Source organism: Pinus tabuliformis, chromosome 9 (assembly GCF_031772625.1).
Source record: "Pinus tabuliformis cultivar Carrire ecotype Pingquan chromosome 9, CPIR1, whole genome shotgun sequence".
Lineage (NCBI taxonomy): Eukaryota > Viridiplantae > Streptophyta > Pinopsida > Pinales > Pinaceae > Pinus > Pinus tabuliformis.
This window is the reverse complement of record NC_142307.1, coordinates 1,444,490,152-1,444,507,786: the sequence shown is the minus strand read 5'-3', so window position 1 is coordinate 1,444,507,786 and position 17,635 is coordinate 1,444,490,152. Positions and strand designations below refer to the sequence as shown.

At 28.3% G+C, this 17,635-nt stretch overlaps 1 protein-coding gene across 1 annotated transcript in view; it reads right to left on the bottom strand.

Annotated features, from left to right (window-relative positions):
* Window positions 1-17,635, bottom strand: part of LOC149154000 (GDSL esterase/lipase At1g71250-like) — a 126,864-nt gene that overhangs the window by 1,420 nt on the left and 107,809 nt on the right. The gene's annotated exons all lie outside the window — the stretch shown is intronic.

Sequence of the window (17,635 nt, the reverse complement as noted above, 5' to 3'; positions counted from 1 at the left end):
GGATAATTCTTCTTTTAAGTGGTTCTTTATTTCTAATAGCATGAATGTCAACGCTTATGCAAAGACACCCACTCTCAAATTTAACGGATAAAATGACATTTCCGTTTCGCCATTCTGTAACATGTAGTCAGATAAATGGAAACAAAAAAATAATTAGACATTTCCGAGTGAGTTATACTCTTTCTTGAAATTTAGGACAGAAATCCTCACCTTTAAACAACTTAATCTTCAAATAGTCAAATTTTGCGGAAATTTAAACTTTTTCCCTGACCAGTGAAATCAATTGAATACCACGTTTAACTAAATTTAAATTGTCCTTGAAAAATACTTACTATTTAGGGTTAAATATGAACGAATATTCACATCTTCAATATGTTCTAGAATTTTAAATTTTGTTTGAAAGGTGAATTTAAATTTTGTTTGAAAAGTGAAATCAGTTGAGATTCAGTGGCATGTTTATGTGTGATTATGTGAAGTGTATAGAGCCTCACAAAACAAGAAATTGATAGCATTTTCGGGGTTTATGATAGAATCCAATTTGCTAATGGAAGTGTATTGGAATCACAAGCGGCACTGATTGATTGAAAATCTTTTCGATTTGTATATTTTTTCTGTATTTTGAGTGAAATTATGTGATAATTGTGGAGTTTTTTCGCCATAGTTTTATAATTTAAGTCAAATTATATGAGAATATATACAATTTCTTTTTAGAGTACATGCATTTCACTCATAACTTGGCTATATACAATTTCTTTTTACTTCACATATATTTTACTTTCAAAATTACTGTATGAAAATATTTCATTGCCAAAAAGCTATACATAAATATCAAATAATAACATATCTAAATGAAAATTTATATACATAAAAATATATATTTTACAAACCAAAAAATTGAGAAGAAAGTACATATAACATGATGTAAAAAAAATGAAAATATTCAAAGAAAATATAAACATTTTTTTTTTCCAATCCCACACAACTTTATCCTATATATCCATAGAGTATATAATGTTTGTCCCACTCCATAATCTTATTTGTGAATATAGTATGATTGGATATATCGATAAAGCATTTTGCACGAAAAGTAGAGATGGATTAAAAATGTCTATGAGCTATTATGTTTTTGTGTGTAGATGTAATATGTATGTGTGACTAAAGTACTCCAATTCAAACACTCTTCTTCATCTTCATTCTTCTTTCACTTTTTTTCCATTCCCTAACTGCAATGTTTAAAAACAATATCAAGGTGATGCAACTAAAACAATAAAAAAAACTCAAAACAACCAAATAAATATTTAGAATCTTGGATGGTGGTCAATTCTTCTTTTGTAAAGACTTTTTCTTTAATTTGGAAATTTAACGAATTAAATTTAAAATATTAGTTAAATTGATATTAAGTTCTCGGCCACCCTAATTAAAAACTTAATATTGACTAATTAATATGATTTTTTGTCTTTGCTTAGTGATTTATTTTTTGTTGGAACTTATTATCCCCTCCCATAGAACTTATATCATATCAATTCAAGCTTTTTATATATATATATATATATATATATATATATATATATATATATATATAAGTTGGAACCCTTTTACAAACTTTGCAAATATCTTATGCAATAGTTATTAAGTTCCAATTAAAATTATAAAAATTTGGATTTTTATTTTTTATTTTTACATAGCAAGTATTTCATAATATAGAAGCCTTGCCAATGTGGTGCTTATTTTCCGTGATTGATCCTATACCACCCTCCACCAAAGTTAGTCTTTTGAATTTCTCTCTATAAAATCAAATATCTCACTTCCCATTCAAAGATAGATTTGGGATTTCTCTTTATAAAGACAAATATCTCACTTCCCATTCACAATTATTCATTGGTAGTGATAAAATTGTTTGAAGATTCTTATAAAATTTTCTTTGTATTCATATTCAAAGTATCAAGATAACTGCATTTTGATTTGGTTTTTTTGTTTTTTTGTGTTTTCTAGCTAGCGATCTTCTGCATCATAGGGAAGAGATCTATGCATTATGGAAGGATATCAACGAACTAGAAAAACTAGACTAACAATTATATTAATAAACTTTTTTTCTAAATTTCATAATTCACTTTTTCCTCTTTATTTCATTATCATTATCAAGAAAATTAATTTTTCATAATTCACTTTGTCCTCTTTATTTCATTATCATTATCAAAAAATTTAATTTTTCCATTCCTTATTTATGAATAATACAATGGGTTTTCACAAACATTGTTTAATCATTTTATTTATCCTAGATAAAAAGTAGACTACTCACAAATATATTAGATATTTAGAAAACTATCACATAATTAAAACTCAACACAATTTAAAAGTTATAATAATTAATTACTTTAAAACTCAACACAATTTAAAAGTTATAATAATTAATTACTTTAAATCCACAAGGGAATGATTTCTTTTTAAATTTTAATTATACTAATCACTACTAAATTTGTACATTTACACTTTTACTTTTACATATTAAAATTTTGAAAAAGAACATTATAATTATAAAAATATAAAAATCTAACTCAAATTTACAAATTCAATTTATTAAATTATAATTATCTATAAATTTAGAGAATATATTAATTTATACTACTTATAATTACAATTTTAAAATATACATTACAATAGTAAAAAAAACAATTTTGTGCTCGATTGGTTATTTTAAATGGTTCGATTGCTATTTCATGTTTTAATTTTTTAAATTCAATTTTATTTTATTATAATTTTATTTTAACATTTATATTAAATTCTTAATTTGAGTCGCTTAAAAATTGATATTAATAAGTTATAAAAGATTACTTCAATGAATAAATCGTCTTAACTCAAAATATATCTAAATAATTTTTTTGGCTAGTTTGTTTGTTTGATTCATGGAGTTCACCTTTGGTTAAAAACCATGACTCATGATGATGTAAATTCTCACAATTCCGTGTAGATCATATCATTTGTTGGCCACACACAATATATTGGCCCCACTGAGATTTTATATATCTACAGAGGGGAGGGGTTTAGAGCTTGGAACCTTCACGCACGAGTCTCTTCACAGCTTGCGAAAGGACTCCCTTTACAGAACACGTTGTTGCGGGTTCCGGACTACGTTACATGATTAAATTATTTAGATAAAACATATTTATATTTTAACGGAGTATAAATGAAAAAAATTCAATATTTATATATAAATATCATATTCTTATTAATATATAAATATTATATTTTTAATAATTTATAAATATTATAGGTTTAATAATATAAATTATTAATTACAAGTACATAATATATATTGGCGGTGTGGTTTAAAGAAAATTGAGAACATGATAAATATTAATAATTATCAATATTGAATGATGGCAAAGAAAATTTTGATTGACTATACAACGCTGTAGATTGTAGATTTAAATAATATTTTTTATTTTTATTATATATATATATATATATATATATATATATATATATAAATTGATATCAACATTAAATTGTTAATATAGATATTTAAATAGTTTATTTAAATTTTGTATTTTTTTTTAAGTTTGACAATAGTAAAGTTATATTATGGTTATGTCAAAGAATAGTAAAGTTATATCATGGTTATGTCACAAAATAACAACCTAATATAATAGGGTCGAGAATTGAACTAGTAACTTAACATCAACAAGTGAAATTAAACTAGTAACTTAACATCAATAAGTGACTTAACATCTAGGAATCTATATCATAGCTATGTCAATGAATAACAACCTATCATGAATTAAATTAGTGTATTTCATCAACAAGTGATTTATCATCTAGGAGTGCCTTAACCACTCAATAGACCACCCTCTAGCAAAAGTAGTGATTGTACGATCACAATTCGAAACAGTTTGCTCATATTGCTGACGCACTCATCCCAACTTATGTATCACGTAATCCTTCCCGCTTCCAAGACCGAGTGATCATGATTACCACCGATAAGAGGGTAAGTAGTGAAATAATAATGAGAGATAGACATTATAATGTCAAAACATTGGTATAGTAGACATATTATTTTTCATTCCATATAGATGGGCTAATTGGTCCCTCCGTAAAATTTCATAATTGAACTTTTTCCCTCGAAATGAATTTAAGAACCATGTAAAATATTTAATATTTGTCCAAATCTCAGAAGCTTAATTTAGCATGTAACGAACCTTGTTTTATAATTGAACTTTCTCCAAATACCTGAACCCAAATGGATTTATGGATCATTTAAAATATTTAATATTTGACCTTTGTATGGACCTTCAACGACCCGTAAAATTTAACGATCCTTAATTTGACCCTGTTGGACCCTTTATGGACTTTTTCAAATTTGCTTGACCCGACCCGTAAAATTTAACGATCCTTAATTTGACCCTGTTGGACCCTTTATGGACTTTTTCAAATTTGCTTGACCCGGTTGGACCTTTTAGCCATCATAAAACTTTAATGTGTAATCTTTTCCAAGTTGTGACTTGGAAAATTTAACATGTAATCTGAAAAAATCTCATTAAATATTTGCATTAAGAATATTAAAGATGATTATTTCTATTGAAAAATTAAATTAAATTTATGAAGTGCATTATTTTATCTAGTTATTTTGGTATAAGTTATTCATTAAAGAATTTTTTTTAATTTAAATATTTCTTATTATCATTTACTAATCACAAAATTTATGTATATATTGTTTCAAAATAAATGTATTAATTTATATAGTTAAATTTTCAAATTCAATTTTTAGGAATAAGAAGGCAAGCCTAATTAGTTTTGGTGAGGCATTTAGTGATGAGAATAAAAAAAACATTTATATATCTGAGGCCTGTGAGTTTTGCTAGAAGCAATTTAATGCAGCTCTATGTCCTATAATTTAGGGCACAAGTGGTGGTTTAGGAAAAAATTAAAAGTTTAATCATTGAAAGATACTTTTAGATTATAATTACAATGGCAAAGAAATTATAGAATGGCTCTCCTACATCAAAACTCTCTAATAGTTGGAAGATAGAAGGTGGATTGGAAAGAGTGAATTCTTTATTAGCATAAGCCTCGATGTGCATTATTACTCATGTAAGAAGGCTAGGGAATAAATTAGCTATTAAATTATCCAATGAAGGAAATTCAATCTCTCAAAAAACTTTGTGAGAATATTTCCTCTTAGGACCTTTCTTTCTAACGAAGAGTGATATCTCAACATGACTAGAATCATGTGTATAGTTGACTTATCTATGGGGTACAATGTCCCATATAGTTGGCATATCATATGAATGGGTTGGCATGTTGTAGCATTCAGAATAAGAGTAATAGTTTTAGGTGGTATCCTTAACTATTCGATGGCTTTTGAGCTTATGGTAGTGTGAAAAGGTATGTAATTTGGTTACCTCATAATCATGTATGAAAGAATGGAGGTTAGAGGACATGACCTAAGGTTGTGTAATTAAAGGAGAGGAGATTTTATTTTCATTTTCTATTTTTCCTTTTATGCTTGGGGTTTATTTTATCTCTTCTAGATGTTTAAGTGCTTAAGGAAAATTTTGAAGCATTTTCTCTAGTATGATGTCAATTTCCTAGGTAGATGGGAATCCTAGAGAGTAATAAGAGTGAATAAATGGTCATGAATAGTTGCATGAATTTGTTTGATGTGGGTTCAGTTTCTCATCACCTTGACTTGGGTACTCTCTTTCTCTAGGGATCATCTCCTTTGAGGTTGGTTTCATCTTTGATAAGTTCTTATTTTGTTTTCTCTTCTATCTCTAGATTGTGTAGGTCTATGTATTGTTCTATTTTCCTTTGGCATATTCTCTTTTCACTTAGCTTAGTTCCTTATAATAGAGGTTAGAGGACATAATCATGTATGAAAGAATGGAGGTTAGAGGACATGACCTAAGGTTGTATAATTCAAGGAGAGGAGATTTTATTTTCATTTTCTATTTTTCCTTTAATCCTTGGGGTTTATTTTATCTCTTCTAGAAGTTTGAGTGCTTAAGCGAATTTTTGAAGCATTTTCTCTAGTATGATGTGAATTTCTAGGTAGATGGGAATCCTAGAGAGTAATAAGAGTGAATACATGGTCATGACTAGTTGCATGACTCTATTTTGATGTAGATTCAATTTCTCATCATGTTGACTTAGGGATTCTCTTTCTCCTAGGATCATCTCCTTTGAGGTTGGTTTCATCTTTTACAAGTTCTTATTTTGTTTTCTCTTCTATCTCTAGATTGTGTAGGTCTATGTATTGTTCTATTATCCTTTGGAATATTCTCTTTTCACTTAGCTTAGTTCCTTCCAACTTATGCTCTCCTTTGTGGGTCACCATTTTTTGTTTCACTAGGCTATTTATTTTTTCGTTATATTTGTGAGCTTGGCAGACCCATTGTTCTCCTCCTTTTTCTATTCCAACTATTTCATAGGTTTGGAGATCTTCGTGAGGATTTTTGGATTTCTTCCTTAGTGATTTCTAATATAATTTATCCATCTCTTGGATCCTTAGAGCTATCCCTTTGGTCCTACTCTTCTATATTATTTTCCTCCATGATGGGGTGACATCATCCTTCAAGAAGGTGGGGTAGGAGAGCCCAATTTTCTTTACATTCTAGAGTTCAAGTGGTAGTAGGGAGCTATGCAACTAGGTATTCGTATGTGATCACTCTTGAAATTAGGAGGGAAATTCCTTAGGCACAGGAGGAGGATCACAGAGAAAGAAATTTCATATCGAATCAATAAATTCAGGAAAATGTTAGTAGTTGGATTCCCAATACTAACAATACAAGATATCAAGAGACTTAATACATGAAAACAAGTGACATCTACTATCGATTGAAAACAATTATGGGAAAAGTGTTGATTGATTGATTTCATAGATAAGATCCTCAAGAACTTTAGATGTTGCATAAAAAGTGTCTATCCTAGAAAAAAAAAGTAGCATACCTAGATTTCACAAAATATAAAGAGGATATTGAGCCATCACCACCATTTTGATGTGTTCTTTTGGATAACTTAATTCTCTTTTAAAGCTTTTTTTAAGGAAATATGTGCTAAGACTAAAAAAATATAATAATTTCTTTTATCTTTTTATGCTTCATCATCGACATTATTAAACTCTTTATTAATTTTATTAAAAATATTATATATATATACGTATAATAAAACTAAATATCTATCTTTTTTATTAATATTTAGTTTCTCAATAATAAAACAATAATAATTAAAGATCTATTAGGTATATTTTTGAATTATATAAGTAAAAGTTATCCCTAACTTTACTAAATTATTAAATATAAAATATTAATTTTATATATTTTTCTTAAATGAAAGAAATATTGAAAAAAAAATATCAATACTTATATATAAACAACCTATATATTAATTCAAAACACATTTAAATATAAATGAAAAAAATAATGCTTTTATATTTTTATTTTATATATTTTTGCATATAAATTCTTTTAGATAATTATTATTATTATTAATTAACAAAATGAATATTCAGATAATTAAATTTAAAAATTATAAATATTACATTCCTATTTATTATAATTGTTTTTAGAGTAAATTTCTTTATATAAATATTTGGTAATATTTTATTATGAGTTTGAAAACAATTGAATGTCAACAAAAATTTGGATTTGGGATTAAAAAAAGAAGCCTCTCTAAAATTCTTATCGCACTTTGTATTTTATATAAATGTGAGGTGAACAAATCCAAAAGTCAAGAGTAAAGAAAATACTCCCTACCCTATCCTCTTGGTTAAAGAAACTATTCCTCCCTTGAAAGCATAACTATGACTAGATACATTATGTATAAGAAGAAGTTATCTAAAGTGGACCCAATAGGTTTCATAAACTTGCTTCTAACTCTACTCACAATCCCCACTCTAGGTTCCCTTGAGGGTGACATAAAGATGCATAGTCTTGACTAGACCATTGGAGAATAAAGGAGAATATCTTCTTGCTATATAATATTAAAAATAATAATTTTTCCAAATTTAAGGTGAAATAATGAGGTATAAACAATTAGAGGAAAAAAGGAAAAATGAGATAATATAAAGACGTAATGAACCATTCTTTAAAGACAAAATTATCTTTATGTCTTGACTAATATCACCAAGGAAATGAACATTTACAAAATAAGAAATAATTTTCATAATTTTTATAGTGGAATATGGTGTTTTGATCAATTAACAAAACACCATGGAATGTGCAATTTTAAAAAAGTTCACAATAAAAAGAACTTTCTTTTAAACTATTCACCTTATATTTACATGCCATTTAATTTTCAAATATTTATTACACTACAATGTTATTTGAATATAAAAATAAAATATTAAATAAATCTAATTAACCCTTGCCTTCTTAAAGCTTAATAAGTAACACTTTAATAATAATCATTCACAAAAATAAAAAAATAAATAAAACAAACAACTTTAACAATATAATAATATGGTTTGTAATTTAAATTATTTGACATTATATATATAATTCAGAATTGCAAATTTTGAAAAGGAGATTTAAATTAAGTTTGATTAATAGTGTACTATCACAGCCACATAGGTTTATAAGTTGTAAGTTGTTTTTAGTAAGTCTGACAGACTATATATTCATCATGTCCAACATATCACATATTCATCATATCCAACATATCATTGGGAGTATCTTAACAAAAAACCTACCATGACTAAAAATACCTTAACAAAACACCCTATCACCATCTATCAAAGATGTTATCAACATATAAATTTTAAATTTTAAAATAGTAAAACTGTTTAAATAAATCCTTAATTACATCAATTGAATTATATATACTATAAAAATTATTAACATATTTAAATTATTTATATAATTTTTTTATTTGAAAAATAGAAATTATCCGGCCGAGGCAGTTTGACGGGTCGATCTGTCCGTCCGGTATCACAGGATGCCCTGCAAACAATCTCTACCAATCTGGTAAATGAATGGTATAATTAATAGTTTGAAAAAAACGTAATAATCACACAATGTCTACCAATCTCAGGAGTAAACGGTATGATTAGTCGGTTGAGAAAACGTAATCACCCCACAATGATTTGTTGGAAAGTAACGGCCGCATGAATTATTGTCAGAACACAGAATTTATTCTGTGATTGTTTAATGGTGTTTTGGACATTTATATTTTTGGATGTATAATTAGATTTAATGTTTTGGTTTATTTTGGTTATTTGGATCGCACACCCCCGGCCGTGTTCGAATTCTGCGGATGCTGCAGCATATTTGTATCGCTGATGGTGATTAAAAAACATGTTTCAATGTGATGGTGATTAAAAACATGTTTCGATGTGTTGGTTCTGACATGCATATGTACCAATATATGTATAAAAAGAGGGCCCATAATGCTTCTAAAGGGAACTAGCCCCTCCCATTTTTTAAAAGAATACATAATTTAAATTTATAATTCTAACAATTTTTTACTTGATTTCTTACAAAAATTAATAGAATAAAAAACAAAATGTAAATTGTTTTGTTCAATTACTTTATATAATATAGGCATAATTTTTTGTTTAACCATATATATATATGTGTGGGGAGAGAAAATATTTTACTTAATACTTGTATTGAAATATTTTATTTATGACCCATATTGAATATTTTTGTCATTAGTAATGTTTTTTAAATGCCACTTATTAAAGTTATATTAAGAATCGAATAAATTATAAAACTATTTCTTATCATTCTTATTAAGAAGTAAATGATTTTTTTTTCAATTGTTTTTTTTGGAGCATTAAAATATTGTATTTTGGTTAAATTATTATTTAATTTTTTAACATTTTCTCTATATATACATATATATGAAATTGATTTTGAAATAAGTAAGTTAACATGGATATTCAAATATTAGAATTGTTTCATAAATGTCCTATTGAAATATTTTTAAAAAGCATAAATTTTTTACATGTTACTTATAGGGAAAAGTGAAATTCTAAGGTTTATCTCTCTCTAGAGTTAATATAAACTTATGTTACTTTCATGGATATAAAAATATTTTTTTTTTTTTTTTTATGGTTGAGAGAAAGTGAAATATTTTTACCATGCCTCGTTACGAACAAACAAGTATATTCATTATTTATTTTTATTGTAACCAACATTACTTTTTTTTTAATATTTTTTTAATTTTATTTAAAATAAATAAATGTAATCTTCATATTAAACACAGATTAAATCACACATTGTCTTCATCCTAAATTATAAAATATACCTCTCAAAATACTTATATATATATATAAATAATTATTTTGAGTTTTTTTGAGATATATTTTATAATTTAGAATGAAAACAATGTATATATATAATTCCTTATTAAATTAAAAAATCAAAAAAATGTAAATATCATATCCATTTTTCGAATACTTCAATTTTATGCAAAAATAACTTTTCCAAAAAGTAAAGCATTCAATGAAATTGCAATATATATCGATAACTTTTCGCCCTATTACATATTTATACACATTACTAATCATATTACATACCAATGACACAACCAACTTATCACTATGATCAACAAACAACATCTATCCACAATCTATCTTCAATTGTAAGGACTATGACATACACTTTATTCTCTCCTACATATCAAACACACAACATGCAAATAAACTCCATGCATCATATATAATGCTGCAACCTTTTCTACAATAACTTACAACTTCTCTCTCAATATGTATTCACATTCGTTCCATGCAACAATAAGATTGTCATATAAACATTTTCTTATAGCGAACAATTTAAGATAGATGAAAAAAAGGAAATTCCCAACAATTTTATTGGAATTTTATTGGATTATAATGGTAAAAATCCAAACAAAGTAAAACCACTTGTAAAAATTAATAGAACATCAACCATATTTAAAAAAATACTTTAAATATTTAAAGAAATACTTTAAATATGGTGTGAAAAAGAAAATACATAATCTAATAAAAATAAATGTTTAGAATATAATCTTTGTATTTATAGTTTTAAAATAGAGAATAATTTTCATTGAGGGGGCGATATTTTTTTAGTATAAATTTATTATATTACAATTTTTGACAAAATATTACTTATCTGATAGTTCTATAAATATTTTATTACTAGCCAACCCTAATTACATATAGCCCATTAATGATAAGTATAAATATATAGTGGGCTTTAGTTAATAAATATATGATCCTTTTATATTAGCTATCTACTAATTATTAAATGGGTCTTAGTCAAACAAGATGGATTAACACATTAATTGATTAAATCTTACAAAAGATGGCTTAGCACATTAATTGATTAACTCCTACATCCTCTAAGCTATGGAAATTAGAGTGGGGCCTTAATATGTCTTTTCCATCAAAATAAACATTATCCTCAATCATAAAGGCAAGAAAACTATTTTAAAATGAATGTTGGTTTCCAAGTGACATATTTTGCTCCATAGTATTCCAATGTATTAAGACTTCTTAAATACTATGCATACTTAGAAAGTGCTCTCTTGTGGCCAATACTACTTGTAGTTGTAACTAAATGGGCCATTCTTCATTAAATGTTGTAAGGCTAGTTTGAACTCAATAATTATGCCCCACTACCTCTTAAAAGAAGACATATGAATGATTAGACGGATACTTGGGTGAGAAAGATGAGCCAATATATAAGAAATATGTCTAATGTAGTGGACAATTTTGTAGGGTCCTTAGGACTTCGACATTATCCTATAGTGGCCCTTGTCTTTCAAAAGGGTTTAGTTATAAGGCCAAAGGTGAAAATATACCTAATCCTATTTTGCAAAAGAACATGAGAATGATGTTAGTGCCTATTACTTAATTATACTTTTAGCCAAAGCTAGATTGTCTTTAAGTGTGCTGGGAATTGTAGCTTTTCTATTAAGAATGTGATATAATTCATTAATATTTGATGTGCACAGTAAATATGTAGCCACCTAAAGCTATTGTAATACCCATCCGTTCTTTATGTTAATGTGTTACTATTTTTAGAATTTGACTATTTTTAGGTTTGATGACCAAGAAAGTCATGTAGGATTTGAGAACCAATGTGATTAAATAGAAATTAATGTGACGTAATTAGTACAATATTATTAATAAATGAAATGTTGGAAATTACTCAAGGAAAGAGAACCACAGTCAAAATATTTCTTACGAGTTGAAAACAACTTTAGTTGGATGAATTCAAGCTACACCTTCCCTAAGATCTTCTAAAATTCCTAAGAGAAATAATTGGAAAATAGCAGATTTATTATGATAGGAGAGAAAGATATAATAAACTGCTTAGTTGGAGGAAGATACTAAGTCGGACATGAAATAAAGTGTTGCAGGTGAAATAAAGCATTGCAGGAGAAAATGACAGGCTTTAAAGAAGAAGGAAAGTACCTTTAAAAAAAAAATTCACTAAGGCCTAGGTAGTTGGGTTGGTAGACCCATAAAGGCAGGACATTGTGAAAAAAAATATACTGGGAAGGAAACCTATAAAATATACCATTCAAGAATCAATGAGGATTGTTGATTTTGATGGCAAGGAAATCTTAGCTCGGGGGAGAACTGCTGGACTTAGTTCATGGTTGGGAGGAACGTGTTCAGTTCTAGAGTAACTGTTCCAATAGGATTCTGGTTAGGATTATGGTTTTCTAGAGTTAAAATGTATTTTAATTCGAAATTTCAATTTGCATTACTGAGAAGATAGACCATATTTTCTCTCGTAAGGAATTGATTTCATTCTGTATATTTTGTGTATGTATATGTTGTGATGGTTGATGGTGTAAGTGTGTACTTGGGTATTTAAAACAAATAATATTATGAATTAATGAGAACCCTTAAGGAAGTACACACAAGATTCAATATATGATTTACCCCTGTGTAGATCAAAATTTATCTATATCTCTATTATGTTTGTTATAATCAGATTCAGTTCCTTTTATTTTTAAAATGAAACTAGTTCTATGCACTCACAAGGAGATAAAGGAGCAAATGTGACGACTTGAGATTTGGTGGGTGCCAAAAGTACTTCCCACAAACATACATATAGTTAGAAACATAATACTATACCAAGAAAGAGGAATTATCAATCTCAATCCAACCACTTTGTTCTTAATGACTACTGTTGGTCCTGGAAGGGGAATAAGTAACAAAATAAAATGTTTGAAAGGAATTAACAAGTTCCTATCATGACAACAAGGGAAAGGTCAAATACACATATTGGATATCCTATATGCATGGAGTCATGTCCTTGCAAATTAATTTTTGTAGATAAAAAATACCTGTAGTCTATAGTATTTTATATAGATTCGGCGACATACAAAAACAAAATAAAATTGAACATATATCATACACCAATAACAACAAAAGAAACAAAATTTAATTACGAGTGAGGAAGGATAGAGTTGGTGTTTTGATGGTTCAGAAGTAGTTAACCTTTATCAGATTCAGACATCCAACAAAATGGAGTTTTAATCAACTAACTATCTGTGTTTATTAAGAGAAACAAATTATAGGGGTACCAATTATTTCTTAGGAACCCAGTTAAAAGGACCATTCAGTAGTACAAATTCAAGATTTGAACTAGATATTGTATTATGTATGTATTTAAAGAAAAATGAACAAATATAATTACCAATTTACCAATGCAAATTTAAATGTAGAAGCATCTAGGAAAAAAAAATTGTGAGTACAGTATATCATGCATTTTCACCAAACAAAATTGTATTCCAGTAAGGCTAAGATGTGTTTACTGACAAAGTCCTTGTCTTCATTTCCAATTAAGAAGGAAAAAAAACAAACAATGTTTATTCATACAAATAGTAGATTACCCAAAACATATAGCATGCAATATATACTATGAATCCATCAATAAAGTTTGTTAAAGATAATACCCATAAATTGTTGAAGTTGAGATTATCTCAAAAGTGAAAATTAACAAAAGGAAAACTTTCTCATAGGAAACTCTTGCAATTTCATAGCAGGGTAGACATAATATATAGTACAAATTAGAAGTATAATCTCTATGCCAAGAGAATACTACAAATTTAATATGAGACGTATAGTCTCTATGCCATAAGAAGGCTACAAATTTGACATCCAACGTTGTGGAGGACAATTACAAAGAAATAAAATTATAGACTACCCTCATAGTTTTATACCATCAGCCTGGAGAATGTTTCCTTAATCTCATTGCCCTAGTAGAGGAGGACTGACACTAGTCACTCTCGATATCGAGAGGGAAGGAGGGAGATATATATATATATATATATATATATATATATATATATATATATATATATATATATATATATATATATATATATATATATATATATATATATATATATATATATATATTGTCACGCCTTGAAAATAACAACAATAAGCTGCAAAGGGTATGTAGTAGGAGACTGACCTGTACCAAAGTAGGAAGAAGTTAGAGGTGGATGACATGTCCTTTGTTTTTCAGAAAACCTTGGGCTAACCCAATTTCGATTCGTGCATACCTTTAACAAGTATTGAAAGTAGGAAATGAGTACCAATATGTTGATGGTAAACACAACTTGGTTCAATAAAACAAAAGCAAAGGGAAATTAACACTAAACAACGATCAATATACCTACAGAGGTGACAACTCCAAAAATCCCTCCCTTACACATTACCATAGAAGCTTGATTAGTACCGTGAGGACTGACAAGGTTTTTCCAATTCTTTCTAGAGACATGGAAACATACCACCCAAAGAAAAACAAAACCCCTATGTAATAACACAATGGGCATTAAGGCATTGTGGATTCTTCCTTGAAACTAAACAAGAAGGTGCAACATCCTCATCTAGATCTAACCACCCTTCAATAATATAAATATGCCAATGGATATTTTTCGAAGAACAAGTTTCACAATAACCAATTTGAAAGGAAATGGAAAAAAAGAGTACTTGGTTCTCTATTTGAATTAAGAACTTTTCCAGAGGAACCTATCCCACCTTGCATAGTAAGATACTATCCATTTAGACTCTTGAAATAGACAAAGAAGGGAAGTCAAGAATATGAAGAAAACAACAGATACCAACATGAAATCATAAAGAAAACAATACATGTAGAGAGATATAAAAGTAAACTAACAATACCTTGTGGACAATCTATGTAAGTATTCCATGGGAGCTACAGTAACACTGAGGAAAGGAAGATGTACTGGTGATAATGCAATGGACATGAGAGTGTCCCTGGCACAACATGAGAACAAAACAAAGTGAACAACATAAACATACAATAATGTTGAACTCTAAATAAAGAGGTCAAACAAAATAACTTACCCTTGCTAGTTTCCTTTGTAGACTAATCATGTATCTGAAGAGGCCACATAACGTGGTAAGACCACACAACTGCTAAGGTATCGGCCCTTCCTTGGTTTCTCTCTACAAACTTGAAACAACTTAACTAACAAGAAACCCAAATGAAAAGGAAATGATTTAGGTGAATTAGGCTAGAGTTTATAAAATTAATTCCCACTATTGGGTGGATACGATAAAATCCCCATTGTTGGCATGAGGCAAGTACTAGCAGCCATGTGAAGATCACATGGACCTAGAGGAGGCAGCCACATGCAATTTTCTCATGAAACTCCATGAATATCACCTACTTCATCCCATTAAATTCCCTTTAAAGTCCACTATCGAAAGAATTATTGTAATACCTCTATGACCTTGCCTTTTATACATTTACTATTTTTAGATATTGAGCTATTATTGGATTTAGTGGTGAGGGAAGCCATGATGAGACTTATGTCATGATGTAATTATATTATTATTATTGAGTTAGTAAATAAATTTCTTGGAAATATTATGGAAAGAACACTAGAGCGTAGAAGTCTTCTTTCTAGATTAGAAAAAGTTGTGGTGGTCAAGTCCACGTGATGGACCTTCCCTAAAAGTCTCCTAAAGATACCTAGGAGAAAAATAAAAGAAATTAAATTAACATAATTGAAGAGATATATTATGGTAATCACTTAGTTGGAGAGAAATACTAAGTGGGGTGGAATAAAACATTGCGGGAGATAAAATCATGCTTTAAAGAAAAAAAAAGTGTCTCTTTTGAAAAATCTCAAAAAAGGTCTAGGAAAAAGGTTGGCAGACCTTAAAGCAGAATGCCACTAAAATCTGTTGGGAAGAATAATTTATAAAAGGAAACCACCTAGGAATCAAGGGGAAGGATTCCAAAGGGCAAGAACATCTTAGCTCATGGGGAACTAGAAGAGGCAGTTTATGGTTGGGAGGAACGTGGTCGGTTTCTAAGTGTTTTCCAAGCAATAAATATGGTTATAATTATTGTTTATGTTCTATTATTGATGTTGAATGGTAAATAATATGCAGTTATATTTTAATGAAACCAATGCATGTCTTAGACGTAAGCATATGTGTTCAGTTTTGTATGTTAGTATATTGATTTTCTATTTTGTTAATGATAACCGTGTGCAATTTGTTTTAATGTCTACATGAGGGGTGTAGCATAAAATTGTTAATTAAATATGAAAATATGTTATGCATGCAAACCAAATATTATACAAACATGGGAGTCATGCACGAATAAATTTTTCATAAAATATCATCCCAATTTTGGAAGGTAGATCCATGAATTTGATATCTCTTCATAAATATAAGAACCATCGTATATGTTTTATGCTTATTTAATTTCTCCTCACTTCAAAGTTTATATGGGTTGATAAATGAGAGGAATTCAATGTTAGGAAAGGTTATTCAAAAAATATTAAAAGAAAATTTAGCTTAGGACAGGCGAGGAAAGAAAATGAGATAAGAAAGAAAACACATGTATAAAGGAAAATTCCAAATTAATACCTATATGAGCCTGCGTACTTATTCTTGTATACGATGATACAATGGTAGAAAAGGCATATATGTAAGAAGGAACCAAATGTCATGTACGAAATAAAACAGATGCAATGTAACCACTTACGAATCCCAAGGTGGGACCTTTTGGAGCCACAAAAGTGAAAGGGTTGAATGAACAAAAGAAAGTGAGGATATATGGTTAGGGTTTGTGAAACTTGAATTTTATCCCTTGGATGAATTCAAGATGATCTCCACTATCAGAAAATACACATAACCCACTTCACATGGAATTCACATGGATAATAAGAACGTGGCCATTCTGAAGTCACCAAGTGTAAGCATATTCCAACGAATGACTGTCTTTCATTCCACATATGCACCATTTGAAAAAAAAAACATGTAATAAAAAAAAGAGAACTTAGATCAAAGGTTGTCAATTCGAAATGAATTATTAAAAACTAGACCCAAGAATATTAGTTTACACAAGCATGTGGCATGGATAGAACATAAATTATAAGTGTTCCATGGATTATCTACCCAAAAGTAGTTCTTTTTTAATATGAAGTGCAATGTTCATTTACAACAAGTGATATAATGAAAGAGATATTGTTAAACAAGGACACAGTGATATTGCAAAGGTAACACAAATTTTATACTTAATAAATTATCCGTATAAGCCAGGTGGAAATTTTGCATCCTTCTCTAGTAGAGGGCACATTTGTGTTTACAAAAAAAATAGTATACCCCAAGGTGCATACGGTAAACCTTCATGTGAAATTCACATGG